The 14,870-nt window shown below is 40.8% G+C and overlaps 1 pseudogene; it reads right to left on the bottom strand.

Moving 5' to 3' along the window:
• The window catches only part of 3300002I08Rikl2 (RIKEN cDNA 3300002I08 gene like 2), a 105,043-nt pseudogene that overhangs the window by 74,030 nt on the left and 16,143 nt on the right, over positions 1-14,870 (bottom strand).

Here is a 14,870-nt window from a genome sequence, read left to right as displayed (position 1 = left end):
ACCCCCATGAATAACTGACTCCCCGCTGGTGAGAGCAAGTGGCCCCAATGTGAGGCTTGAAGTACAGACACTCACCAGACAGAAAAAGAAATTGAGGACCCTGGTATTTGTCCAGAAACCGATGCAGATACAGTGAAAGTAGCTGTGCCAATCTGGTGTTCATCGCCATGCGCTCTCACTGCTAATGAGAGAAAAATGTAGCAGGTAAGAGTTTTCTGTCTAATTGAGAATGGGAAAAAAATGTCTAAGGACGTGGTCTTTATCAAAGACCTTAAGGTTTCTCTCAGGGAAAGGGGAGTAAGAGTTAAGAAAAAGGATCTTGTTAAATTTTTTTGTCTTTGTGTCAGAAACTTGTCCTTGGTTTATTATTGAAGGATCAAAAATTAGCTCCTATAGTTGGGACAAGGTTGGAAAGTGTTTAAATGACTTATTGTAAGAAAACGGATCCGAGGCGATTCTGATTCAGGAGATAGCGTCTGTGTCTTTGTGTCTTTGTGTTTTGTGCTGGCTGAACTCTGCGTCTGTATTTACTACTTTGGGTCTGTATTTGTTCATGAGTTCTGGAGTTCTGGTTTTGCAGTTGCTCCCATCTTGGGCTGAGAGGGAGGCTCGTGTCTCAGGAGAGAAGTGAGTGTGAGCGGTAGACGTGCCAGGGGCTCACCGATTGCGCTGCCCTGGGAAATGTCCCAGGAGGTGTAGGAACCCAGGAACACTGAGAGATTCCCGTCTGGGTGCCGGTGAGGATTCGGTAATTCTCCTGGATTGGAGAAAAGACCCGCCCCCCTGGCCGTCTGTATTTTCAGAGTGGTCTTTGTGTGTCTTAGGTCTTTGTTTTGTGTTACTTTTGCCTTTGACAATGGGAAGATTCTGGTTGGAAGGAGGAGTAATGTGGAATCCACTCCCCTTCATCTGTCTTTGGTGAGCGCATAGAAGCTCCCATCTGAATCAGTTCAGTTTTGTGCCAATCTTGTGGCAGTTGCTTGTTTTTTGTTTTTGTGTGCACTTCATTTATTTATTTATTTATTTATTTATTTATTCATTTATTTTTTGGTCTGTTACTCCTTTGATTGTCTTTCTATGTGACTGAATGCTATTTGCCCTTTTCAGACCTCTATTTTCTGGACTCTCTTCTTGTTTTCTCACCATCCCACTTGAGATGCTTGTTAGTAGCTGTCACAGGAAATCTATATTGCTCACTTGAGGAGTGTGCTTTAGAAATAAGTATTTCATGTTTGCCCTGGGTTCCATCGGGATAGGTATGGGGATAGGCTTGATTTCTATTGCAAATGATGTAACATTGCATATGTTAGTACTCCTAACACTTCTTGGGACTGTGCCTCAGGGATCACAACCTGTATAAGTTTAGAAGTTCTAAAAGGCAATCATGACCTTTGTGTGTAGGTTCAGATAGTGTCCAGATTGGAATCCTGATGCTAAAGACTTAGTAAGACACAAAAGAGAGTTGAGAATTACTTAGGGCTATCTTAAGGCTGAGTCTAGGTCCTACAAGGGCAGCTACAAGGACATCTGCTGTTGCCCTCAACACAAGGATTATGGAGAATTCAGAACTGCCATTGACTTAGATATAAAAAGAGTAAAAAAGACTTTTTAGCTGACCTCCAGGAATCCCTAACCTCCCTCTCAGAGGTAGTCCTTCAGAATAAGAGAAGATTAAACCTGATATTCCTTAAAGAAGGAGGTCTGTGTGCTACACTAAAAGAAGAATGTTGCTTCTATGTAGACCATTCAGGAGTAATTAAAGACTCCATGGGTAAAGTTAAAAAAAGGTTAGACAAAAGACAGAGAGATAGAGACCATCAGGGATGGTTCGAGAGCTGGTTTAGTAGATCTCCTTGGATGACTACTCTCATATCTTCCCTTATGGGACCCTTCTTAATTTTGCTTCTGTTTCTGATTATAAGTCCATGTGTGTTAAATAAACTAGTTAACTTCATTAGAGAAACAGTAAGTGCTGTTCAGATTTTGATGTTACATCAGCAATATTATGTTTTAATTTAGTTCTATTATTAGAACTAGCCACTAGAAGAAGTGGGGAATGAAAGGTAGAAGTTTTAAGGTTGACTCCCCCCTAGACAAAGGTTCAGAGTAGAAGAAAAAAAATTGATTAGGCCCTGGAATTGTATGTTCCAGGAAGCTTCTGCTAGGACTGTAGAATGGGTAACTACATCGTCCGGTTTGACAACTCTCTCCCAGGAATTAGCTGACCATAAAGTTAGATTAAAACCTTAGAGAACAATCTTGAGAAGGAGGAGGCTTCTCCCAGGAACTAGCTGGCCATAAAGTTAAACAATCTTGACAAACAGGAAGTTCCTCCTTGTGATTTTTCACTGGTATTCTTGACATTGTCCAATGATGTCCTTCCTACCCCCTTTTCCCCAACAGTAGTTTTTTGGCAGCAGTGTCCTCTTTACTGGATATATTTACCCACCTCCTCAACTAGGGTCCTTCTCACCTATCCTTTGCTGGTGGCACAAATCATACGTCTTGGAAGAAAACAGTCCCATAAGCTCTTTGGAATGGACCCTGATGCTTTAATCTTACCCTGTAGCCCCTCCCAGTTCTCTTGCCTCAGTCAACATGTAGACAAATGGACAATTAGCTGCATTGCCTTTCAGGGTAAGATAGATAATCATTACCCCTCAGATAAGTTGATACAATTTTTTCACAAAATTACAGTCCCAGTGGTCTTTCCAATAGTAACTCATCATCATCCTATGTCGGGAGTCCACCTTGTTTTTACAGATGGCTCCTCTAATGGACAAGCTGCATTTTCCATTGATGGTCAAATACAACAATTCTTTACCCTTTTCGATTCCACTCAGCTGGTAGAGCTTCAAGCCATCCTCACAGTATTTCATGCTGCCCAATGCACCCTTTAGCCTATATACAGATACCTCATATCTTGCCTTTCCTATCCCGGTTAGAAACAGTGCCCTATATTCAGCCTACCACCAATGCTGCCTGTAGGGAGCCATATTGGATTTGGGCCTGGCTGCTTTGTGACTGCATAGCTCAAGGTAGCTACGTGATTCTGGGCTGTATGGCCACAGATGCTCACCCCTAGGTGGCTGCTGTAAGATTATGAGATTGTTGGACAAAAGCCTCTCCCAGGAAGACCACAGGAGCAATCACAGGATGTTTCAGCCTGAGCAAAACACCAGATGTCCCTGAGCAGATTCCTCAGAAGGGTTTGACCTTTTCAAAGAACATGTCCCAGGAAGACTGTTGCCTCTTTGTTTAAACTGCCTCTTTGCAGTTTAGTGATTCACCCTATGTCCTTGGGAACTTCCCAATACTCCTCCACCCTAAGCTTCAGTTCCCGCTTCTATTCCTGCCTCAGAGCTTTAAATACTGTACATTTCTCTCAATAAACAAGACCTTGACATCGGAACTTTTGCTTGGTCTCCTTCTCTTCACCCACACTGACCCAAAGATAGGAAGCCTCTTCAGGACTCTGAATAACTGGACCCGCTGGAGGGGTCAGCTGCCCCCCTGCATGCCACCTTACAAAAGTATATTCAGAGGCATTCTTGCCCCTTCTTTTGGGACACATCCGAGCACATACTGGATTGCCAGGCCCCTAGCCGATGGTAATGATGCCATTGATCGCATCACCTGGCTTGTGGTCTTGGCCCAGGGGGCCTTCTGTACGCCCCTTACACTTGCCCAAAAAGCACATGACTTACAGCACCTTAATGCACAAACCCTTAGCATTAAATATAAGATCACCCATGAACAGGTTCGCCAAATAGTCCGTAATTGCAAAGGCTGCGTGACCCTACTGCCTGACCCCCACCTAGTGGTCAACCCCCTTGGGCTGGTTCCTGGAGAGCTTTGCAAATGGATGTCACCCATCTTCCCTCCTTTGGTAAATCAAAATATATTCATGTCACCATTGATACCCTTAGCGGCTTTATCTCTGCATCCCTGTAGACAGGGGAGGCCACCAAACATGTTATAAGTCATGTTCTGGCTTGCCTCACAGTTTTACCTCAACCTAAGATTGTTAATACAGATAATGAACCCGGATACACTAGCTCTAATTTTAAAGACTTTTGTTCCCAACTCGGAAATAAACATGTCACAGGCATTCCTTATAATCCTCAGGGACAGGGTATAGTTGAAAGAGCTTACCAAACCCTTAAAAATATGATCCATAAATTACAGTCAAATGGAGGAATATTGTTCCCCCTCCCCAGTAATCACAAAAATTTAATAAATCATGCTCTCTTTGTCCTTAACTACCCTGTCATGGCCAAGGATGGAAAAACTGCAGCAGACCGCCCGTGGCACCCCCATACTTCTTATGATTATGCACAAGTTTTATGGAAGGACCTGTTAACATCCCAATGGTATGGCCCTGATCTGGTCCTCATTTGGGGACATGGATCAGCCTGCATTTATGATTCAAAGACTGGGGGTGACCGTTGGCTACCTGAGCACCTTGTTAAGACCTTTAACCCACCCAGGGACAACCCTGAGGAAAAGTCTAACTATGCTTAATTACAGACCATGCTGACCATGTTCCCCCTCATCTGGATCCTTGGAAGCATCATCAAGTCTGTCCATGCTACATCGCCTCACCAGATCTTCAACTATACCTGGGTGATTCTTAATGGCGCCGGAGATGTGGTGTCTGCCAACTCCACTGCTGCAGGAGTTCCCTGGTCCAATCTTGAGAAACAGGGAAAAAGTTCCTGCAGTTCTGGGAAAGAGGCACCTCCACACGTATGAAGAGAGAACCCATCACTGCTGTGATCCTAGGCCTGTCAGCTGTGGGGACAGGAACTGGGGTTGCCTCCCTGATCACCTCCTAATAAAGCTATTATCAGCTCAGTGCCACCATAGACAGGGATATCAGTGAGCTTCAGCAAGGAATAACCTATCTTAAAGGCTCAGTCGCTTCCTTGGCTGAGGTTGTTCTACAATATAGAAGGGGATTAGATCTTCTCTTTCCCCAACAGGGAGGACTCTGTGTGTCCCTCAAGGAGGAGTGTTGCTTTTATGCTGAGTAGAAAACAGAGTACAAAGAGTTAGAGAAAGTCTTCAAAAGAGACAAAGAGAAAGAAAAGAGTGAGGCCTGGTATAAAAATTGGTTTTCTGCCTCTCCCCTGCTCACCACTCTTCTACCCAGTATCCTGGGTCCCTTTATAGAACTCCTGCTATTCTTCTCCTTTGGTCCATGGGTGCTTAGAAAGTTAACTGATTTTATCAAGGCCCAGGTGGATTCAGCTACCAAGCAGGTCTCCGTCCATTACCACCAACTCCATTGTGAGGAGGCTGAGACAACCGGGAAGTGTGATACTCCCCTTGAGTCACCCATGTCTGGCCTCGACTTCTCCACCCTAAATACAGCCTGTAACTCAGGCTGGAAAATCAGTCGCTGGTGGAAGTTTCAATGACGGGAATATTATGGTGCCTCATACCAGGCGCACACCTCACTGCTGTGAAGTAACCCTACAACGGGATTATCACGGATCCAAGATCTGGGTTGCCCACTCTCACAAAACACACACATATAGCCCACTACAGTGTGTTAAAGCATAAGATTGTTCCTTGCCATTGGGGTGCAGTCCTAACTGCAAGAGTGGCTCGCCATGGCCGAGCTGGGCACTCTGTAAGGCATGTCTGACCTATCTCAGACCACTACTTCCACCCTGTCGGAAATAATGAAACCTAAGTGAGAGTGCCAGACATGGGGGCAACCTATGTAGCCTAAGACACGGGGCTTCACTGATTCCTTATAGGTGCTTGTCGTGGATGCACACCATATAGCCCAGACCTTCCTCCCACTGATAGTTAAAGATAGGGGGAGATGTTGGGGACCTGGACTGGACTGCCGGACTGGGCAAAGCTAGAGCCCTGCCCTGAGCAGATTCCTGAGAAGGGCTTGACCTTTTCAAAGAAAGAACATGTCCCCGGAAGACTGTTGCCTCATTGTCTAAGGAGAATATCTTGCGGTTTAATGATTCACCTTGTGTCCTTGGGCACTTCCCAGTACTCCCCCTGCCCTAAGCTGCAGTTCCTGCTTCAATTCCTGCTTCAGAGCTTTAAATGCTGTACACTCCTCTCAATAAACAGGCCTTGACAAGGACACTGCTTGGTCTCGCTCCTCTTTCTCGCCCGTTCTCCCGCAGGTATGGGTCCTCCTCGAACCCCACGAATAACTGAGTCCCGCTGGCGGGGGCACGCTGGCATAGACATTTTCAAATTTTCTTTACACAGTTTTTCCATTCATTCTCCCTTGTATGGGTACTTTTCCATATATACTTAAAAACACTTTCAGAATTAACTGTACCTATTTTATCCTTAACAAAAATTAAACAGTTCTCATTTATCTCTCTTTTTCTTTATCTTATGCAGGCAGTTGCTACCACCTACCTCTCTATTTGCCTTCTGAATAGCCTGGCTCTTTATACAACAGGGCTTCCCAGCCCCAGAGAGCTCAAATTCTGAGACAGCCAGAAACCTTTGAGAAGGGTCTGGGATAAACCCCAGTCACCTGGCTTATTGGTTGGGCTTGAAAAACTTTGCTGTGTCACACCTCATGCCATGGACCCTGGAATTACAAATGGCAGTTCTTCACACCTTTTGTTCTAGTTCCAAAACTGCACAGATTGGTGAAGAACTATGCTGCTTAAACAAAACCTTCAACTTTGCTAAGAAACTAAATTTCCCCACCGCATAATCTCACATCATATTGTGCATTTTCCACTTGGGAATATCCAGGTAATTATTAATACTGTGTTCAAACCTACAGGTGGGACACGTTCTGTAAAAGTGGTTGGTTAATCTGCTCTAATCCCTGACTGCAACTGTGAGAGATCTTCCCTTCTCACCTAATTGCCCTGGATTATCAAGTGAAAGTCACAAATATATATGCAGTTTTGCTTAATATGCCTAAATCACATCAATGGCTGGGTCACTCCCAAACTTCCACATTGATAACTCCTCCCAGGGAATACTCTTAAAATTTTATTTATTAAATTCTTTGTCCCATCTTGACTACCCTAGACTCAATAGGAAGGGGCAAAGGGGCCACACTTCCCTGTTCTTACATGGCTAGTATTTTGTCTTCCACTTCTCTCAAGCCTGCATTTATATTTCTTTCTGAACATGACAATCTTCATTTCTTTCTCTTTGTTCCCTTTTCTCATGAATCTAAAGTTCTACCTCTCACTCCCTACTCAGACACAGGCTGCTGAAAATTTTATTTTTCATTTAGAACCAGCCGTGGGACATGGACACTCAGTGTCTCAAATGAAGCATTCTCCTGAAAATTCGGAACTGATTTAACACAAGTAGCATTAGAAACTATCCACAGCAATTGGGAACAAGCAAAAGAAACATGTCTTTAGAACTGACTTCATGTCCTCAGTCTCCATTTTATTACACGGTGAACCTAAGTTCAAGTTCCCATGAGCTGTGGGAGCTGGAGACTTCCCAATGGTACACAAACTTCCTTTTTTCCATCTTTTGTTCCAGAAAACATGACAATCTCTGACAATGCCTTCTGTTCTTTATCTTGTGCTCTTCAAAACAAAACACTTGTTCCTTACCACCAAAGAACAAAAGGATATGATTAGTAAGAGTGTTACACTAACATTCTGTAACAGTTGACTTAGAAAACAACCTAAGGGAATGAATGCCGCTATTCCCAAATTCTGATTGGTGGGAAAATGTAGCTGTAATTTGGCTCAGATGTTTTTCATTTTCAAACTTAAAAGCTCTATAACATTTTTGCTCACAATGCAGAGCTGGGTGCGCGGCTTCTCACGCCTTAGGTTCTCAGTATGATTTCAAGCCCTTAGCCAGTAACAGCCTGATTGCAATAAAATTTTGTCATTTGCTTTACTTGAGTTTGAGTTATATTGCATCGCAGAGGACCCCATAACAGAAAGTCTTTACCATATAGCTTGCAGACATCAACTTTTTCTCTAGTATAAATGCTTTCATGATGATGGAGACTGTAGAAAATTGCAAAGCCTTCACCATATTGAATACCTTCATACGGTTTATGTCTCGTGATGATGAAGACTTGTGAAATTTGAAAAGGCTTCACCATCTTAAATGCATTCATAGAGTTTCACTCCACTATGAATTCTTTCATGAAGAACAAGATTATAGATATGTTCGAAGGCTTAACCATAAGCTCTTGTGAGTTCTCTACATTATGGTTTCTTTTCTGCAATTGAATTTGAATGGCATGAAAAGGCTTTACCACACTGATTACATTCATAAGATTTCTCTCCAGAAGGTGTTCTTTTATATATTCAAAGATAACCATGATATGTAAAGGCATGACCACATTGCTAACATTCATAGGATTTCTCAACTCTTTGTGATATGTGTTCTTTTATGATACAGGAGACCAATTTTACATGAAATATTTTACCCCTCTGATTACATGCAAAGCTTCATACATGTCTTCTTTATGCATTTGAAGGTGATTGCAATGTTCAGCACTTGATCCCATTGATGATATTCACATGATTTCTCTTGCATGTGTCTTTTTTTATATTCTTGCAGAGTATTATGACTTCTAAACATATTAGAACATGACTTATATTCACAGGACTTCTCTCCTGGGTGTATGTTGTATTCTTGTTAGTGTTAAGAGATGAATGAGTTCAGCAAACCCTTTGTCATATTTGTTACTTTCAGAGGGCTTCTCTCCAATATGTGTTCTTTCTTGAATTAAAAGTGACTATGATGTAAAAATGGTTTTACACATTGATGAGAGTCATAGGACTTCTCTCCTGAATATGTTCTTTCATGTATGTGGAGACCACTGCTTCATTTAAAAGCTTTACCACATAGGTTAGATTCAAGTTTCCCTCCTTTATGTGTTCTTTTATGATACTGGAGACCACCCCTTCCTGAAAAGTCTTTACCACATGGATTACATTCATAGGATTACTCTCCTGTATGTGTTCTTTATGTTTTTGGAGATCATTGCTTTGTACAAAGGCTTTACCACATTGGGTACATTCATAGGGTTCTCTCCTGTATGTGTTCTTATATGTCTTTGGAGAACACAGCTATATGAAAAAGCTTTAACACATTAGTTACATTCATAGGGTTTCTCTTCTATATGCATTCATTTATGTATTTGGAGATGACCACTTTGTGCAAAGGCTTTACAACATTGGTTATATTCATAGGGTTTCTCTCCTGTATGTGTTCTTTTATGTTTTTGGAAATCACTGCTTTGTGCAAAGGCTTTACCACATTGGTTACATTCCTAGGGTTTCTTTTCTGTATGTGTTCATATATGTCTTTGAAGATGAGTGCCTTGTGCAAAGACTTTACAACAGTGGTTACATTCATAGAGTTTCTCTCCTATATGTATTCTTTTATGTTTTTGGAGATCACTTCTGTGTACAAAGGCTTTACCACATTGGTTACAAACATAGGGTTTCTCTCCTGTATGGGTTCTTTTATGTATTGAGTGATAACTGCTTCTTACAATGTCTTTACAACTTTGGTTACCTTCATAAGGTTTTTCTTGATTATGTGTTCTTTTATGTGTTTTGAGTCTACTCCTATGTGCAAAACCTTTACCACATGGGTTGCATTTATAGGATTTCTCTCCATTATGCCTTTGCGTATGACTCTGATATACAAAGGTTTTACCATATTGAATAAAATCAGAGGGTTAGTTTTCAGTAAAACTTCTTTCATGCCTGCAAATACAATTGACACATATAATTTTTCTCACATTGATTATGTTCATGAGTATTTTTTATCTCTATGAATTCATTTCAAATTTGGTTTAATTGTAAAGAGCAATATGATCTTAAAATAATATCAGCTTGTTTATATTCAAAGGTCTTCCCCTTTATTATGGGTTATCTTGTATGTTTGAAGATACATGAACTAGGAAGAGCATAAATTATGTAACTTGCATGTATCCCATAATTTTTCTACAAGAGATTATTCACATATTTGAAGAGAATGCAATGAACTTAGAACTTTTGCACTCTGATTGCAAACACAGATTTTGCTATCATAGGAGTAATACTACATTTGGAACATGAGCCAATGTAAACAGAAAGGTTTCTTTTTTAAAATTTTTTATTAGATATGTTTCTTTACTTTCATTTCAAAGGTTATTCCCCTTCCTGGTCTCCAGTCCATAAGCCCCCATTCCCTCCCCCCCCACTAGCCCATATGGGTATTCCCCCTAAAGATCCCCCTTATTGCCCCCCCCCATATTCCTCTGCACTGGGGATCCAACCTTGGCAAGACCAAGGGCTTTCCCTTCAACTGGTGCCCCAACCAGGTTATTCTCTGCTACATATGCAGTTGGAGCCCAGGGTTAGTCCATGTATAGTCTTTCAGTAGTGATATAGTCCCTGGAAGTTCTGGTTGGTTGACATTGTTGTTTTTATGGGGTAGCAAGCTCCTTCAACTCTTTCAATACTTCCTCTAATTCCCCTCAAGGGAGTGCTATTCTCAGTTCAGTGGTTTGCTGCTAGCATTGACCTCTGTATTGGATATGCTCTGGATGTGTCTCTCAGGAGAGATCTATATCCATTTCCTTTCAGCATGCATTTTTTAGCTTCATCAATTTTATCTAGTTTTGGTGGCTCCATATATATACGGGTCATATGTTGGTGTTGGTCAGGCTCTGAATGGCCATTCCTTGAGTCACTGCTCTAAACTTTGCTTCCATATCCTGTTCTATGGATATTTCCCCCCTTTTAAGAAGGAGTGGGAGCATCTGCATTTTGGTTATCCTTCTTGAGCTTGCTGTGGTCTATGGATTGTATCTTGTGTAAGTTGAGCATTTTTGCTAATATCCACTTATCTACGAGTTCATACCAAGTTTGTTTTTCAACAGAAAGATTTCTACAACCCTAGTTCTCATAAAGAGATTCAGCAATTTGAACTTATAAATGATCCCGATAATGGTGAAAAACTAATTATTTATAAAGTTATACCACATTGAGAAACTCTACTCAAAGTGGGGTGTATGTACATCTTCTAATTGTTCTGGAAAAGAGAGAGGTATGTTGCTTCTTTCAGTATCCCTATGCTCACATGGCTTATACAGATAGTGACATATGACATCCATATTAGAAGAAGAATAACAAGTAACAGAGTTCCAAATTACATTCACACAGTTTTGACTTTTTTTCCTCATACAAATGTGTTACAGGGATTAAGGTTTCTCCACAAAACCATTCTTGAATCAAATAAACTGTCCATCTCACTAAATTTAGCAGTGTTAGTACAAGTATATGGTTAACCACAGATTTACTATTGATTATTTGCTGACTACAACTTTGTAGACATATACTTATGACCTAATCAATGTGTTTCATTTTTGCAATAGCTAAGAGGTGTGAGGTAGTGCAATGTCCAATTTTCTGGGGAACCTCCAGCCTGATTTCCAGAATGGTTGTACCAGTTTGCAATCCCACCAACAATGGGGGAGTGTTCCTCTTTCTCCACACCCTTGCCAGCATCTGCTGTCACCTGAGATTTTTATCTTAGCCATTCTGACTTGTGAGAGGTAGAATCACAGGGTTGTTTTGATTTACATTTCTCTGATGACTAAGAAAATTGGACATTCCACTACCTGAGGACACAGCTATATCTCTCCTGGGCATATATCCAAAAGATGCCCCAACATATAACAAAGACACATGCTCCGCTATGTTCATAGCAACCTTTATAATAGCCAGAAGCTGGAAAAAACCCAGATGCCCTTCAATAGAAGAATGGATTCAAAAAATGTCATAAATCTACAGAATGGAGTACTATTCAGCTATCAAAAACAATAACTTCATGAAAGTCATAGGCAAATAGAATGAACTAAAAAATAATTATCCTGAGTTAGGTAAGTCAATCACAGACAAACAGACTTGGTATGCACCCATTGATAAGTGGATATTAGCCAAAAAGTTCAAGTTACCCAAGATGCAATCCACAGACCCCAGGAAGCTCAAGAAGAAGGATAACCAAAATGTGGATGCTAACACTCCTTCTTAAAAGGGGAAAAGTATTCATACAAGGGGATATGGAAGCAATATTTAGAGCAGTGAATGATGGGCTGGTCATTCAGAGCCTCCCCCACATGTGGCATGTGTGTGTGTGTGTGTGTGTGTGTGTGTGTGTGTGTGTGTGTGTGTACAGCCAGCAAAACTAGATAGGATTGATGGAGCTAAAAAATGCATGCTGGAATGGACTGGATATAGATATCTCTTGAGAGACACATCCAGACCATGTCCAACACAGATGTCAGTGCTAGCAACAAACCACAGAACTGAGACCAGGACCCCCTTGGGGGGAATTAGAGGAAGTATTGAAGGAATTGAAGGAGCTTGCAACCCCATAAAAGCAACAATGTCAACCAACCAGACCTTCCAGGGACTAAACCACTGCCAAAAGACTATGCATGGACTGACCCAGGGCTCCAACTTCATATATACCCAAGAATAGCCTTGTTGGGGCACAGGAGGAAGGGGAAGGCCTTGGTCCTGCCAACGTTAGACCTCCAGTGCAAAAAATATGGGGGGGGCAGTAAGGTGGATATATGGGGGAATACCCATAAGGGAGAGTGGGAGCAGTGGGGATGGGGGTTTATGGAGACGAAACTGGCTAGGGGAATAACATTTGAATTGTAAGTAAAGAAATATATCTAATAAAAAATTTTAAAAACAGAATTTAATGAAAATGAAGGCACAACCTACCCAAACTTATGCGCCACAATGAAATCAGTGCAAAGAAGAGAACTCGAAGATCTGAGTACTGCCAAAAAGAAATGGGAGAAAGCATAAACTAGCAGCTTGACAGCACAACTGAGAGCTCTAGAACAAAAAGAAGCAAATACACCCAAGAGGAGTAAAAGCAGGAAATAGTGAAACTAAGTGCTGAAATATACTAAGTAAGAAAAAAAAGAAGTAGATACAGAATCAGTGCAACCATAACCTCATTCTTTGAGCAAATCATGAAGATGGAAAAACACTTAGCCAGACTCACCAGAGGGCAAAGTGACAGTATCCAAATTAACAAAATCAGAAATGGAAAGCAAGACAAAACAACAGAAACTGAGAAAGATTAAAAAATCACATCTAACTACAAATAACTCAACAAAACTGGAACACCAGGAGAATGTGGACAATTTTCAATACAGATACCAGGTACCAAATTTAAATCAAGATCATATAAAGCATTTAAACAGTTCGATAAGCCCTGAAGAAAGAGTCATTAAAAGGCTCTCAAAGCCCAGAACCAGATGGGTTTAGTGCAGAATTCTTTCAGACCATCATAGAAGACCTTATCACAGTACTTTCCAAATTACTCCACAAAATAGAAATAGAAGAAACCTTACCCAATTCCTTCTATGAAGCCACAATTATGCTTATACCTAAACCACACAAAGACCCAACAGAGAAAGAGAACTCCAGAACAATTTCCCTTATGAATATCTATGACAAAATACTCAATAAAATTCTCACAAATCAAATCTAAGAACCCATCAAAATAATCATCCATCCTGTTCAAGTAGGCTCCTTCCCAGGAATGCAGGGATTTTTCAGTATATGTAATCCCATCAATGTAATCCACTATATAAACAAATTCAAAAACAAAAACCACATGATCATCTCATTAGATATTGAGAAAGCATTTGGCAAACTTCAACACCCCTTCATGATAAAAGTCTTGAAAATATCAGGAATTCAAATCCCATATCTAAACATAGTAAAAACAATATACAGCAAACCAGTAGCCATCATCAAGCTAAATGTGGAGAAAATTGAGGCAATCCCACTAAATTCAGGATTTTGACAAGACTTCCCTCTCTCCCTAACTATTCAATATATTAATTGAATTCCTAGCCATACCAATTAGACAACAAAAAGTGGTGAAAGAGAATCAGATTGGAAAGGAAGGAATCAAAATATCACTAATTGCAGAGGATATGTTAGTATATTAAGTTACCTCAAAAATTCAACCAGAGATTTCATAAATCTGATAAACAATTTCAGCAAAGTGGCTGGATATAAAACTAACTCAAAAAATCAGTAGTCTTCCTCCCCTCAAAGGATAAACAGGCTGAGAAAGAAATTAGGGAAACAACCCCCTTTACTATAGTCATAAATAATATAAAATTGGTGTGAATCTAACCAAGCAAGAGAAAGTTATGTGTGACAAGAAATTCAAGTCTCTGAAGAAATAAATCAAAGAAAATCTCAAAATGTGGAAGATTGTCCCATGCTCATGGATTGGCAAGGTTAACATACTAAAAATGGCAATCTTAATATAATCAGTCTGCCAAATCAATGCAGTACTCATCAAAACTCCAACTCAATTCTTCATAAAATAGAAGCATGAATTTGCAAACACATTTGGAATAACAAAAAACTCAGAATAACAAAAAGTATTACCAACAATAAACTATGTTTTGAGGGACACTTAAGGATAGTGGTCAATTAACTCTGTTGGTTTACTTTTGAAGTTCTTATTACCTCCAGATTACTCAGTTCCTCCTAGAAATATTCCAAAAAAATCCTGGAGCTCCTTCCACTCCTTTCACCATATTGTACAGCTGCAGCCTGGAGCCTCTAAGAGGACAGATATGCTAGGCCCCTGTCTGTAAGCATGCTTAGTATCATTAATGCTGTCACGGATTGGTTCTTGTCCATGGGATGGGTCAGAAGTTGGACCAGTCATTGGTAGGCCATTCCCTCAGACCCCACTCCTTCTTTGTCCCTGCACGTCCTGTAGGCAGGAAGGTTTATAGATGGGTTAGTATGATCGTTCCTTCATTGGGAACCCTGTCATGCTCAGGAGGTGGTCAATTCAGACTCCATATCACAAACTCCTTGGAATGAGTC

Source organism: Rattus norvegicus, chromosome 3 (genome assembly GCF_036323735.1).
Source record: "Rattus norvegicus strain BN/NHsdMcwi chromosome 3, GRCr8, whole genome shotgun sequence".
Lineage (NCBI taxonomy): Eukaryota > Metazoa > Chordata > Mammalia > Rodentia > Muridae > Rattus > Rattus norvegicus.
Note: the sequence above shows the minus strand (reverse complement) of the source record. Positions and strands in the feature narration are given on the sequence as shown.